Genomic DNA, 14,930 nt, shown 5'->3' on the forward strand with positions numbered 1-14,930 from the left:
CCTCTTTTATACATCCCAGATTTTCTTTGATCTCCTTGTCTCTTCCCTCTCTCTCTCCTTCCTGAATACTTGAGTAGTCCCAGAAGACGCTCCAGGTGAGAAGTGGTGGTGTCCGAGGTCAGGGACTGAGAAGAAGACTGTTTTGTTGTTGTTGTTTGTTTGTTTGTTTGTTTGTTTGGTGGTTCTGGGGATTAAACCAAGGGCTAAAGCTCAGAGTTATCTGGGCAGGAAGAGGACCCAGAGAGCATTAACAACGTTTAGAACTCTTTGTAGGGAGAGACAATCCCTGGGAAAATTTACCTTAGCAACAATTTAGAACAGGGGCAAGTTATCTTGATAAGAGTGGAGGAAGGGCTCTGAAGGCATTAACATTTCAATCCCTCAGGAGGGAGTCTCCAACTTTTTGGACCCAATTTGGCCTCCATTTCTTTGATCTGACCCGATTTATTTAATTATTTATTATTTATTATGTTATTTTATTTTTTAATTGATTTTATTTTTTTTAATTATATGACAGTGGAATGCATTACAATTCTTATTACACATATATACCACAGTTTTTTATATCTGTTTGTATACAAGGAAGGTTGACACTCAATTTATGTCTTCATACATGTACATTGGATAATGATGTCCATCACATTCTACCATTCTTGCTAATCCCAAGCCTCCTCCCTTTCTTCCCTCCCCTCTTTCCTAATTAGAGTTCAACTCTTCCTCCCATGTTCCCCTTCCCTTCCCCACTCTGAGTCAGACTCCTTATATCAGAGAAAACATTCGGCATTTGTTTTTTTGGGATTGGCTAACTTCACTTAGCATTATCTTCTCCAACACCATCCATTTTCCTGCAAATGCCATGATTTTGTTCTCTTTTATCTGAGTAAAATTCCATTATGTATATACACCACATTTCTTTATCCATTCATCCACTGAAGGGCATCTAGGTTGGTTCCACAGTTTAGCTATTGTGAATTGTACTGCTATAAACATTGATGTGGCTGTGTCCCTGTAGTATGCTGTTTTTAAATCCTTTGGGTATAGTCTGAGGAGAGTGACCCGATTTATTTATCTGTTCTGACTGTCTAATTTTGACTTCACCACTCTCCCTCACCAGGTGTTCAGCTTCACCTCAAGCCCTGAAGAATAGAGCCAGCCCTCTATGGACTAAGACCTCCGAAATCATGAGCCCTCAAATAAACTCTTCCTCCTCTATAATTGTTCTGGTTGGGTCCTTTAGTCACAGCAGCAAAAAAGCTGACTACAACACACCATAAACATATTGGAGAAAAGATGGCCTCTTTAACAAATGGTGCTGGGAAAACTGGAAATCCATATGTAGGAGAATAAAATTTAACCCCTATCTCTCACCCTCCACAAAACTCAGCTCAAAGTGAGTCAAAGACCTAGGCATTAGACCAGAGACTGTGTGCTTACTACAAGAACATGTGGGCTCAAATCTTCATCCTGTCAACTTAGGAACCAACTTCCTCAACAAGACCTCTAAAGTGCAAGAAGTAAAATCAAGAATCAATAAATGGGATGGTATAAAACTAAAAAGCTTCTTCTCAGCAAAGGAAACAATCAAGAATATGAAGGGATGGCCTACAGAAGGGAGAAAATCTTTGCCACCTGCATATCAGATATAGCATTAAACTTCAGGATACACAAGAACTCAAAAAACTTAATACCCAAAACCCAAATAACCCAATCAATAAATAACTAAACTGGCACTTCACAGAAGAAATATAAATGGTCAACAAATATGAAAAAAGTTTCAACATCTGTAGCAATTAGGGAAATGCAAATTAAAACTACACTGAGATTTCATCTCACTCCAGTCAGAATGGCAATTATTAGGAATACAAGTTACTACAAATGTTGGCAAGGATGTGGGGAAAAGGGAAAGATAATACGTAGTTGGTGGAACTGCAAATTGGTCCAACCACTCTGGAAAGCAGTATGGTGATTCCTCAAAAACCTGGGAGTGGGATATGACCCAGTTGGATAAAGACATTGTGATATATATAATGAAATATTACTCAGCCATAAAGAAGAATGACTTTATGCTCTAGAATCAAACTACTTGAGTAAAAATCCTCCACTCACCTGAGTATGACCTTACACACTTAATATCACCACACCTCAGTTTCCTTATCTGCACAGTGGGTGCAGTGATAATACTTATCCTGGGTGAAGAGGATTTCTTAGACACATTGATCTTGCTGTGTGCCAGAGGTTACTAGCTTAATAACAGGATAACTGGTAGAAATATCAAAGAGGGAGCCCATTCAGAGAAAGAGAATTGGAAATAGGATATGGCTGAAAAATGCAAGGACCACTGCAGCTGTCTGCTAACACACACACACACACACACACACACACACACACACACAGTAAAAAGAATGCAGTTTAATGTTTGTAGTTCCATTTCTCATGGTCATTCATACATCAATGTCCCTAGATGTTAGTAAGAGAGAAAATCTGGAGAGAGGAGTATGAGATGTCAGATATGCAGATCATTGATTGGAGGTGAAAAACCAACGCATCTATTATAGTTTTGACTTGGTTTGTCCCCCAACAACTGATGTGTTAGAGGATTGGTCCTCAAGTGTGGTGTTGAGGTGTTGGATCTTTAAGAAATGGATCCTAAACAGGCTTGATGGTAAATGCCTATAATCCCAGAGATTCAGGAGGCTGAGGCAGGAGGATCTCAAGTTGACTATCAGTCTCAGCAAATTAGCAAGACTCTGCTCAAAAATTAAATATAAAAGGGTTAAGATGTAGCTCACTGATACAATGCCCCTGGCTTCAATCCCTAGTGCCACAAAACAAGAAGCAGAGCCCAGCAGGGGCTTGAGTAAAAATCCTCAAGTAAAAATCCTCAATCCCAAAAGCCTTAGCTCAGTAGGAATGGCATTGAATGGAACTGTGGGACCAAGTCTCTATCTGATTTCCTGTCTGATGATGTGATCATTTTCTCTTGAACATGCTCCCAGTATTGGCACCCACCCCCATGGGATCCAGGTTGGAGGGTCCTCACTAGAACTGTAAACTAACAAAAGCACCTTTCCCTTGAACCCAAAAACTGTGACCTAAATAAGTCCCTTTCCTTTCAAAATTAACCTGTCTCAGGTATTTTGTCATAGTAATGAAAAGCTGACTAATAAGCCAGGCAAGGTGATCCATGCATGTAATTCCAGTGTCTCAGGAGGCTGAGACAGGAGGATCATATGTTCGAGGCCAGCCTGGGAAACTTAGCAAAACCTTATTTTAAAATAAATGTAGCACAGTGCTAGACCACCTCTGGGTTCAATTCCCAGTACTTAAAAAAGATCTAATACAACCTCAGTCCCCATTCCCAAATTTTGATTTGATATCCATAATGTTGTTTTAGGAATTGAATGAAATACTGCAACAGCAATATTGATGTGTTATGTTTATTTTGTAATAGATGAATTAGAATTATAAATAGTAGGCTTCATTGTGATATATTCAGACCTGAACATGGCATAATTTGGTCTAATTCATTCCTGTGTAGATCCCCTGTCACTTTCTTTCTCTCTCCCCCAATGCTCTTCCTCCTCTATTTTCACAAGATCCCCTTTTCTCTCTAGCTTCCACATTTGAGAGAAAACATGCAACTCAACACTTCCTGAGTCTGGTTGATTTCAGTCAGCATGATGTTCTCTAGTTCCACTCACTTTCCTGCAAATGCATAATTTTGTTCTGATTTATGACAGAGTAAAACTCCATTGTGTGTATATATCACATTTTCTTTATTCATTCATCTGTTGATAGACACCCAGGCTGGTTCCATAACTTAGCTATTGTGAATTACACTTCTGTGAACATAGAAAGTAAATATCACTATAAGTGTGCTAATTTTTGGATAAATGCTAAGGAGTGGGATAACTGGGTCATATGTTGGTTCCCATCTTGTCTTTTTTTAAAAAATAGTATTTTATTGTGATGAAATATGTGTAACATAAAATGTATCATTTTAACTGTTTTTAAGTGTACAACTCAGTGACGTTTTGTATATTCTTATTGTTTTACAACCATTACTACAGTCTATTTCTGGAAACTTTATGTTACCCCAAATGAGAATTCTCTACCTCTCAAACAATACCTCCCCATTCCTCCAGCTCCTGGTAACCATCATTCTACTCCCTATCTCTTTGAATCTGTCTTTTCTGGGTACACTCATGCAAGTAGAATTATACAATGTTTACCCTTCTATGTTGAGTGTATTTAAATTACTATAATTTTCAAAATTCATCTTGGAGCATGTATCATATTTTTAATCCATTTTAAGGATTCCACTATATGTATGTACCATATTTCTATATCCACTCATCTTTACAGATGTTGCATCATTTCTATTTTTCACCTACTGTGATTAATGCTACTGGAACATAGGTGTACAAATACTTGTTTTTGTTCCTTCTTTCAGTTGTTTGGGGGTAACTGCATATTTGAAGTGCAATTCCTGAATTATATGGAAGTTCTATGCTTCCTTTTTTTTCCTCCACATTTTTAATTGGTGTGTTATAGCTGTACATAATGGTGGGATGGGTTGTTACGTATTAGCACATACACACATATATAACAATATGATTTTGCCACCAACCCTCCCCAGCACTTCCCCTCCCTCCATCCCTTCCCATTCCTCTATTCTACTGATCTCCTTTGTTTTTCATGAGATCAATTTCCACCATTCCTTTCTTTTTTCTGACCCTTGACCTTTTGAGTTGGGCTTATTTCGCTTAACATAATAGTCTCAGTTTCCATCCATTTTCCTACAGCTATCATAATTTCATTTTTCTTTATGGCTGAATAAAATATCATTGGGTATATATTCCCTATTTTCTTTATCTATTAGTCTGTTGATGAATACCTAGGGTGGGTTCCATAGTTTGACTATTGTGAATTGTGCTGCTGTAAACATGAATTTGCATGTATTCTATAGTATGCTGACATTATTAATTCTTCAGGATAAATATGAGGAGTGGTGCAGCTGGATCATATTGTGGTTCCCTTCTAGTCTTTTGAGGAAACTCCATACTGATTTCCACAGAGGTTGTCCTAATGCACTATCCCACCAACAATGTGTGAGTGTTCCTTTTTCCCCACACTCTCACCAGCATATCTTATTATTTATATTTTTTGAAATTTAATTTTTTATTTATTTTTATTTCTTACATACAGGACAATAGTGGAATGCATTACAATCATAATTATCCATTCACAGCACAATTTTTCATAACTCTGTATATTTTTGATGACTACCACTCTAACTGGAGTGAGAAGAAATCTCAGTGTAGCTCTGATTGACACTTTCCCAATTGCTAAAGATGTTGAACACTTTTTTCACATATTTATTGGCTACTTGTATTTTGTCTTTTGGGAAATAACTGTTGAGCTCATTCGTCCATTTATTCATTGGGTTATTTATTTATTTATTTTGGTGTTAAGTTTTTTGAGTTCTTTATCTATTCTGGATGTTCATTTTCTGTCAAAAGAGTAGCTGGAAAAGATTTTTCTCCCATGCTGCAGGCTCTCTATGCTCCTCATTGTTTCGTTTGACACGCAGAAGCTTTTAAATTTGTTGTCATTCCATTTATTAATTCTTAGTATTATTTCCTGAGCTTTAGGAATCTTATTAAGGAGATCATTTCCTGAACCTACACGTTGGAGCACATTTTCCTCTCACAGTTGCCAAGTTCCTGATGTAATTTCTAGGTATTTGAGTCATTTTGAATTGACTTTTGTGTAGGTTGAGAGATAGTAATCTAGTCTCATTCTTCTACATGTGAGAATTCAGTTTTCCCAGCACCTTCTGTTAAAAATCCTGTCTTTTCTCCAATGTATGTTTTTGGTGACTTTGTCAGGGATAAAATCTGGGTGGGATTGTTTCTGTGTCTTCTATTCCGTCCCACTAGTCCACCTATCTGTTTTTATGCTGGCACCATATTAGTTACTATAACTCTATAGTATTGTTTGAAATCAGATATTGTGATTTGAAGTCCAGCATTGTTCTTCTTGCTTAGAGTTGCTTTGGATAGTCTTTTTTAAAAAGTCATATGAATTTTAAGATTTTTTTTTCTAGTTCTGTGAAGAGAATCATTGGTATTTACTCTGCCTATTTAAGAACATGGTGGGTCTTTCCATCTTCTAAAGTCTTCTTCAATTTCTTTCTACAGTGTTCTATAATTTTCATTGCAAAAGTCATTCACCTCTATGGTGAGATTTATTTCCAGGTTTTAGGTTTTTTTTTTTTTCAAATACTGAGAATAAAATGTTTTCCTAATTTCCTTTTCAGCAGGTTCATTATTGGTATATAGAAAAGTAATTCATTTTGTGTATTGATTTTGTATATTGCTACTTTGATGAATTTATTAGTTACAGAGTTTTCTGGTGATTTTTTTGGGGGGAGGGTGTCTTTAAGTATAGAATCAAATCATATAAACAGTGACAATTTGACTTCTTCCTTTCACATTTGACTCCTTTTCATTTCCTTCTCTTACTTAATTTCTTTGGCTAAAATATCAAGTACTATAATGAACAGATGTGGTGAGAGTGGGCATCCTTGTCTTGTTTCTGACATATACAATACTTATGATATTGATGTACATTTATTCTAATTTCTTCTATAATTTTAAATAAGAATTGGTGCTGGATTTAGCCAGATTTTCTGCATCTAATGAGATGATCATGTGATTTTTTGTCCTTTATTCTATTTATGTGATGAATTACTTTTATTGATTTGCATATATTAAACTATCCTTGCATCTGTGGAATGAAATCAACTTGGTCATGATGTACAGCTTCTTAATGTGTTTTTAATATGAATTGCTAAAATTTTATTCAACAATTATTTATTTAGGATTTTGAGTATCTTTATTCATCATGGATATTGGTACTTGATGAATATTGGTATTTCTTTCTTGGAGTTTTGGTAGCAGTATGAATTCATAGAATGAATTTGGAGGTGTCTCCTATCTTTCTGTTCCATTGAGTAACTTGAAGAGTATTAGCATTAGTTCTTCTTTGAAAGTCTGGTAGAATTCAGCTGGGAACCCATTGAGTTCTAGGATTTTTTGTTGTTTTTGGAAGGCTTTTTACTATTGCTTCAATATCATTTCTTAGTATTAGTCTGTTTAGATTTTCTATATTCTCTGAGATCAAAGTTGGTAGGTCATTTTGTATCTAGAAATTTGCCCATTTTTTTTGTATTTTCCCTCTTACATAAAAGTTTCAAAGTTGTCCCTAAGAATCACATTGTTTTCAGAAATATCTGTGATGATATCACTTTTTTCACTAATTTGGGTCTTCTTTCTCTTTGTCTCTCTCTCTCTCCTTAAATTTGACTAAGGATTTATCAATCTTATTTACCTTTCAAAGAATCCAGTCTTTTTTTATTGATTTTCTGTAATTTTTTATTCTTCATCTCTTTGATTTTAGCTCTAATGTTAATTATTTCCTTCCTTCTGCAGGTTTAGAATTGGTTTGTTATCATTCTTCTAGGACTTCTGGATGTATCATTAGGTTGCTTACTTGGGATCTTTCTAATTTTTTAATGTAGGCCTTCAAAGCTGTAAAATTTTCTATTATAACTACCTTTCTAGTGTCCCAGAGATTCTGGTAGATTGTATCTCAATTCTTCTTTGTTTCCAGGAGCTTTTAAATTTCTACCATCATTTAATCTACAAACCATTCATTTATCAAAAATACATTGTTCATTCTCCATGTGTTTATGAAGTTTCTATAGTTTTTCTTGCTGTTGATTTCTAATTTATTCCATTATGATCTGATAAGATACATGGGATTGTATTGATTTTTCATATTTGCTAAGACTTGCTTTGTGACCTAAAATGTGGGACATTTTGGAAAATCTTCAAAGAGCATCTGAGAAATAAATTTGGTTGTTGTTGGATGAAGTATTCTATAGATATATTTTAGGTTCATTTGATTTACAATATTTTTTTAGGTCTGACGAGTCTTTACTTATTTTATCTAGGTGACCTATCTATTGATGAGGGAATGTGTTAAAATCACCTCGTATTATTATTTCGGGTCCATTTGACTCTTTATGTTGAATAGTTTTTAAAATGTAATTAGTTGCACTGACATTTGGAGTATAAATATTTACTCTCATATCTTCTTGTTGTATTAGTCCCTTTACTAGTATAAGACCCTAGTCTCCTCTGATTAATTTTGGATTGAAGTCTGGTTTTGTATTGTTTTAGATATGAAAGTCACTACTTTTGCTTGTTTTGGGGCTTCACTTGCATGGAATATTATTTTCCAACCTTTCAATTTGTGCCCATGGCTATCTTGGCCTGTAAGATGAGACTCTTGCAAACAACATGTAGTTAGGTCTTTATGTTGTTGTTTTTTTTCATTCTTCCAGACTATATATTTTAATTGGAGAGATGAAGCCATTTACATTCAGTGTTAATATAGAAAGATGCTTATTAATTCCTGCCATTTTGTTTTATTTTTAATGTGGCCCTATTTCTCATTTACTCAGCTATTCTTCTAATGAGATTCATTCACTCATGCTCTGGAGGGTCACTTTTAATTTCTTCTCTATGTAATATTTCTTTGGGTATTTTCTGTAATGCCGATTTAGTAGTCATTAATTCTTTCACTTAAAGCTTATCTCGGAAGGATTTTTTTTAACATTTTAAAAAATATTTTAGTTGTCAATGGATCTTTTATTAATTAATTAATTAATTAATTAATTAATATGTGGTGCTGAGGAGTGAAACCAGGGATTCTCACATTCCAGGCATGTGCTTTATCACTGAGCCACTACTTCAGCCCTGGAAGGTTTTACTATCTCCTTCAATTGTGGAGGATAACTTTGTTGGATATAGTAATTTTGCCTGGTATTTTCTTTCAGGATTTAGAGCCCTTTCCAAGCCCTTGTGATCTTTAGAATTCTTGCTGATAAATTCTTTTTTTAATATTTATTTTTTTAGTTTTAGGTGGACACAATATCTTTATTTTATTTTTACGTGGTGCTGAGGATCGAACCCAGTGCCTTGTGTATGCTAAGGGAGCACTCTACCACTGAGCCATAACCCCACCCCCATCTTGCTGATAAATTCTGTTGAGAATTTCTGCTGAAGTAATTCTGATTGGCTTACCTCTAAATGTGAACTGACATTTTCTCATAAGGCTTTAAAAATTCTATCCTTGTTCTGTATGTTAGGAATCTTAATTATAATGTGTCATGCAGCAGTTCTTTTTTCATCTTATCTATTTGGAATTCTGAATACTTCCTGTATGTATAGCTCATTCCCAAAGTTTGTATTTTTTTCCCTGAAACGTTTATACATGCCATTAGTCATATCTCAGATTTCTCTTCAATACCAATAATTCTTAATGTTTGATTTCTTACTATTGTTCCAGAGTTCTTGTATTTTATTACATGGTTCCTTATTTTATTGTAGTTATTGCTAAGAGTTAAAATTCATATATCTTGTCTTCAAAACCTGAAATTCTATCTCTTATATGATCTAATTTAAGCTAATTTTAAATTTGATCTATTGAATCATTCATTTCCAGGATTTCTGTTTGGTTCTTTTTTTTTTTTTCAGAATCTCTTTATTGAAGTGTGCTTTCACTTCCTGAATTTTCTGTCTTTGTCCATTCTTTAGCTTTGATAATTCACTGATCATTTCAACTACCAACTTTTAAAATGTTTGCCTAAATTTTTGGAGGTATCCTGTTGGCCAATTTTCTCATGTCTTCAAAGGTTCTAGATTTATGCATCTGTTCACATGGGTTCATCTTCTTCTTTTGTGAGGAGGTCCTTTAGTGAGCACTCCTCTCTTTATAATAAATCCCAAGCTGGGAGTATATCTTAGCTTCAACACCTCCAATCAGCAAATCCAGAAGTTAATTTCAACCACTGGTACCACTTTGAAAGGAGAGAGTAACTGCCAGTAATAGTGGTAATTTAAGGGCAAATTATATATCAATATAAGCCGTAATAGTTATTGGCAATAACCTCTGCACTCTACTAACAAAGAGATCCATGGATGAGATGTAATATAAGAGTAGGCTGGGAGGTTTATATGTGAATGATAGTATACTCAATTAAATTAGAGGAAGGGATAAAACATAAAGAAAATAGAAAGAAAAATAGGCAGAAAAAGGAAGAGACACGGAAGTTAAAATGAGGATTTTAAAAAAGGGATGAAGGATAGAAAGGGAATGGAGATGGAAGAGGAGAAAAGAGGTATTGAAAGAGGATCCTATTAATTGACCAAATACAAAAAATTAGATAGAACTCTGACAAAACGCAAAATGCAAGAAACACTATCAATTTGTTAATATCTAGCAATTAATGCAGCATCTATCACATGTAGATTCAGTGTTCTTCTTGCTGCGGATTTTTAAATAGAGGCTTTACTTTCAATGGTATCAAATTACATTCTCCTGTCTATGACAAATGTTGTGAGACACAGATAACAAGCTACTTATGTATTCTCACCTCTGACCCAAACTGACTCAACATATTAGGGTAGTTTGTAAGCTGAGCTCCATCCCCGCCTCACCTGGTCATCTGAGGGGTGAGCATTGTCTACTTCAAAGCAGACTTTACATTCTACCTGGCTTTGTTCCTATGTCTGGGGGTTGGAGTGAAAGGAACTCAAGGGGGGCTAATCAGGTCTCTCTCCACTTTGCCTATAAACCCACCTGAGTTGTGTTACACCCCTTGCTTCAAGTGTCTTAGTTCATGTGCCTAGGGGGAGGTTGAGGCATGGATCAGTCTATCCTCCAGCCCATTTTGGGCTTGGGTGAGGTTGACATGAAGGTCACCACTTTCTGTCTTACTCTGTTCATCTCCCAGTCAGCCATAGTCTTCGTTCCAGAGCACAGACTACCTATTTCTTTTCTTTTCCTCCCTCCCTCCCTCCCTCCCTCCCTCCCTCTCTCCCTTCCTTCCTTCCTTCCTTCCTTCCTTCCTTCCTTCCTTCCTTCCCTTCTTCTTCTTATTTTTTTTTTTGTACTGGGAAGTGAATCCAGAGGCCCTTTACCACTGAGATACTCCCAGCCCTTTTTATTTTATTTTTACATTTTGAGACAGGGTCTAAGTGTCCCAGGCTGGTCTCAAACTCGCCATCTCCTTGCCTCAGCCTTCTAAGCCACTGAGATCACCATTTTGAAATGCACGCATCTTTCCCTCTTCCCTGCTCTGTAGACTAGAAGAACAGCCTCTGTTGTGGCTGGGTTTGTCCATGGTCAGTGTTGCAGACTCACTTCTCTGCCCAAACTGACCACAGCATGGGCACTCTACCACCCAGTGAAAAGTGGAGCCTAAAAGCAGCTGTTTGGTCTTCCGTTTTCAAAAAGCATGTGTATCATGAACAAGTCAGAAAATAAAGAGAAGGAAAGAAAGAGTGAAACACCTGCCAAGCTGGTTCAGTTTGCTATTTCGGAGCTTATTTTCTGCTCAGATTGCAATTGTGCTGGACAGCGGCACAAGACAGCAGGAGGCTTGCAGAGCTGCCCTTTCCTCCTGAGCCACTACTTGCTAGATGCTGCAGCCATCTACTGCTTTATTAACCTTCTTTTCTTTTCTTTCTTTTTTTTCTTTAGAAATGGATATTTTTGGCTTTCACCTGGTTGCTAGCTTTCTAGGTTGCCTACAGGTGTTTCCCATTTTTCTCCCTCAATTTGTCACTAAAGAACTACTCTTTTAATTCAGTCTTAGGGTGCTGCTACATTACTGTAGGTTTCTGTCATCTTGCCCCTCCTAGCGCTTAGGTGTTATTACTAGTATTAATTAGGAAGATTATGAGAAAGTTATGAAAAGAAAAAGGAGTTCTAGGTTAGATTCACCATGTCAAACAGAGAATAACAGTGACTTATGTCAAAATTGAAATTATTAAAATATAATAGAATTTGAAGAGAGCAATTCTAAGGAAAAAATCCATGTGGATATCTATGTTAATTTAAAATATGAAACTCTTGAAGATTTGAGAACCACTAATAATTTGGAATTGTTTGACACTTCTTATATACACTAATAATAGTGATAGCAGGAAATACAGTTTTGGGATGTAGAATTTAAAGTTAATTTAAATTCAAAGAGTTGAGATACGGACAGAGAGAGAGAAAATGAATGATTTGCTTATGGATAGAATGTGACAATCACTAAAGAATAGAGTGGGCGAATGAATAGAGAAGTAGAATATTAAGAAGAAGAAGAAAAAAGTAATATTGAGACCTGTCAGGGAAAGAATTAACATTGCTAACCGTCAGGGTGGAATACATTTTAGGAGTAGCTCTCTGGCCTTCAGAGATGCCCTCATCTCTGAGAACCCTCCCCAGGATGCAGAGGTCAACTCAGGTAGAAATTGACCCTTGCATGGAATAGATTGATTCAGAAATAGGCCAACAAGATTCTATTTCAGGATTTGGGGATATGGAGCTGAGTAATATAAAGATTGGAAGTCTGAGTCAGGGGATGAAAATTATCTAGGAACAAGGTTTGTGAATTTATTGTTGAGGACCTTGGGTCCTGGTTCAACAATATTCAACGGATACCCTGTGGCATGTACTAAGCAGTGCTAATATCTCTCCACATTCCTCACCCCCATTTTATTGGCCCAAGCTAGCCAATAAAGTTTCTGATTAAATTTCTGTTATTTAAATCTAGAAAATACATCACAACAAATCATTTGAGAGTCCTGGTATCCTGGCTCTACTGCAAGAACTTTGCACCGTGGAAACTGCTTCCTTTTTTGCTGCCCAGTCATCTTGGCAATGGTCCTTAGTTGGGCGCTGCCTTGCACCTAAGGCAGGAAGATGGCAGACACAAGTAGATGAAGAAAATCTCAGGAGTTGATCAACTCTGGACTCCAACTTGTTATGAAAAGTGAAAAGTATATGTTAGGTTATAAGCAGACTCTGAAGATGATCAGAGAAGACAAAGAGAAATTAGTTATCCTGGCCAACAAGTGCTTAGCTTTGTGGAAATGCCTGGTGTTCATCACTACTGTGGCAATAATCTTGAATAGGGGTCAGCATTCAGGAATAACAGAGTATGCACATTGGCTGTCATTGATCCAGTTGATTTTGAAATCATTAGTAGCATGACAGAACAGACTGGTGAAAAGTAAAGCATGTAAAAATTTTCTTGCTAGAGCTTTTTAAAAATTGCTTGTGGTAATATTTATACAGGATCACGAAAAAAATTACCACTGTGATGTTGTCAATGAAATTCTAAATACTAAATGCAAATTCTCTATGAAGCTGATTTCAATTTAAATGATGAAGCTCTGGAAATTCTAGGACAGATAGATGCAAACACCAGAGAAATAAAAATAGCTGTTCATCAAGAGGAAGAACATGATCTTTCCATTTGGATTTAGGAACAAGGTACTACATGATTTTTATGTTTTTGGTATTGCAAGTGAAGATGGATAAAGATGATGTCAAACTCTAGCCAGGACCATATGCTCTTATTTGAAAACTACTAAATTAAATTATAGAGACTCTGAAATACAAAATTTATTTTTTATCTTTTATCTTTTTTTCAATAAGTTCAGTTTTACAAACAGGGATATTGATTTCCTTAAGGTCATGAGGAAAATTTTAGAGCATGCTTCTGGAACCATGCCTAATGCTCTTGGAAATAAACACATTGCTAAAGAAATGTCACAGGAAGATTGGAAATATAATGACTGAAACAATGGTAGCCAACTCATTACCAATATCTTACTGCTAATCTGTTGAGAGACACAGCAGAAGGGGCCCCAGCAAACTTCCAGCTGCCAGCAAACTTCCAGCTGCCGGTTGATTATTGGCTCACCGCAGCCCCAGCAAACTTCTAGCTGCCAACTGATTGGCTCCTCTGAAGTGATGCTCATTGGGCTGTTTCCCCGCCCTTTCAGACCACGGAGCTGCTCATTGGGGGACTTTTTTTGGCTCTGCCCACGTGACCCAGCCAATCAGCCTCAAGAGCAGGAGGAGTGGGGGAGGTTGAGAGGCTTGTGGGAAGACGGTGGTGGCAGTTGGGCTCTGAGGGTTTTTCCTGAGGAGCTGTTTTGTTTGGCACATGTGGTTCTAAAAATAAAGTTCGTTTCTTTTGACAAGTGGCTCCTGAATTGTGCCCAGCCAGACTGTGGCAGTGATCAAACTTGTTTTGTCTTGTTGCAAATGGTTAGATTGTAGCTGTCTAGACATCTTTTACATCTTATTAATATTTCTTGAAGCATGCAAGATTAATTCATCCAGTTATGAGTCTCTGTGGGTATGAAAACCATTTAAATGAAATTGCCCTCATAATGTGAAATACTGTAACATAATAACAATTTATTGTTCTTATTTAAGATTTAAAATTGGATGTTGATTAAGCAGCAAAATATTATGCTAAAAATCATCTCAGAAATAGTTTCATTAGTCTAAAATTTGTGGGTAGGGACGTTTGTAATTATGACTTCCATGACTAAGGAGAAACTACCTCCTATGCACATGATTTTTGATACATACAAGAAACACAAATTTTGCTGTCCCCACTGACACTGGCCATGTGAAACTGATTATGGGGCTGTCAGTGTGTGTGGGGGGGTGTTTTATTCTAAGTCTAAATTTCAGATAAAAGAATTTCTCTACTTTTCTTGATATTTTCCCTATAAAATGGTGTTGAAATCAAATGAATCTAGTTCTTTTCCTAGCCTATAATAATTATTAACTTGAAATCTTCATTTCACTTTGCAAAGAAAGCTAAAACATTCCATATAATTTTAAATAATGAACACATGATATTTTTATAATTTGGGATACACATTTTATTATAACAAGCACAATCAAATCATGATAATATTTTTCCCTTATTGGTAACTTTTGGATCTTATATTTAAGTTAAGCCCGCTATGTCATATGCATGTTTTTTTTCAAAATGAAAA

General features: G+C 36.1%; 1 pseudogene; it reads left to right on the plus strand.

The window, feature by feature from the left end:
- Positions 1-11,380: 11,380 nt before the first annotated feature.
- LOC144255362 (large ribosomal subunit protein eL30-like) lies at positions 11,381-13,142 on the plus strand (annotated as a pseudogene).
- The last annotated feature ends 1,788 nt before the right edge of the window (positions 13,143-14,930 follow it).

Source organism: Urocitellus parryii, chromosome 1 (genome assembly GCF_045843805.1).
Source record: "Urocitellus parryii isolate mUroPar1 chromosome 1, mUroPar1.hap1, whole genome shotgun sequence".
NCBI lineage: Eukaryota > Metazoa > Chordata > Mammalia > Rodentia > Sciuridae > Urocitellus > Urocitellus parryii.